We start from the raw sequence: 1,195 nt of genomic DNA, 5'->3' as shown, positions 1-1,195 counted from the left end.
TCCATTTACGTGTGAAAAAACCACGAACGCAGTCCATATTATAACGACGAAGTAGTTAAGAGTCTTCATTGTGTTCTTTACAAGCGAGAGCGCGTCAATTGCTCGCAACGAGTGATAGTTTCTATTCAATATAAGGTTCAATTCTTTCGTAAGTATATATGCGTTGTCTTACTCGTATGTGAATGACAGTGGATGGTCTATGAATTATCTGCCATGGTTGACCGTGAACTACTTGTTGTGAAATTATCACTGTGATCAGTGATGGTTATCTTCGAGGCTCTAATGTCGACGAATGGTGAATGGTATCTGCAATAATAATTATTATTGCTTTACTGTTATAATATGACGTTGCTTTGGTGTATTATAGACGGCTTCTCGTAACATAGCACTCTTCTCTCTCTTGTGAATGAACATGCTGATGAATGTATCCAGGGCGTGCGGCAAATCTGATGAATCTGTAGACTGTAGTATCTGAACAAGAGCAGGGTTTATACTTTATTTTAGAATAATATTAATAAAAAGCGCATAATTGATTGGTCAGGCTTCCTCCCTCACAGAACCGCAAATCATGCAGATTTCATTAACAGATTTTAAAATTCGAAAGAGAGAGGTATGCTGAATACTCTTTAGTTCATTTTTTTTATAAACAAAAGGAACATAAAACACGGTTAGGGCGCCGCGGGGACCGAAAGCGCTTAATCAAAGAGGTAGTTCACTGCACCGCTGAATTCCAAGAATATTTCCATACATATTTATTTATTTTACTTTGTTTTTAAAAAACGGAGGCAGGACCGATCCTTTGGCTCACACTGACACACACTCACAGATTCTACAAACATAACTCTCTGTCACAGTGTCGGAATGGTCTCCCATGGTGGATGTGCTGCAGAAGACAATCCGTACCATTGTGGCATCGGCCAAGGCATTGAGTACTGCTGAGGTATGGCTTCCTGACTCTTGTCTGTATATCATGTCTGAGTGTATGTATCTTGTGTGCGTGCGATGTATGTGTATGTGTATACGTATGTGTGTGTATGAGTCTTGCAAGCGTGTGACATATATGTGTATGTACATGTGCATGTGCATAGGCATGTGCATGTGCATGCGCATGTACATGTGCTTGTGTATGTGCATGTGCATATGTGTATGTGCATGTGCATGTGCATATGTGTATGTGCATGTGCATGTGCATATG

Source organism: Sphaeroforma arctica, assembly GCF_001186125.1.
Source record: "Sphaeroforma arctica JP610 unplaced genomic scaffold supercont1.287, whole genome shotgun sequence".
NCBI classification, from domain to species: domain Eukaryota; class Ichthyosporea; order Ichthyophonida; genus Sphaeroforma; species Sphaeroforma arctica.
This window is presented reverse-complemented; position numbering follows the sequence as displayed.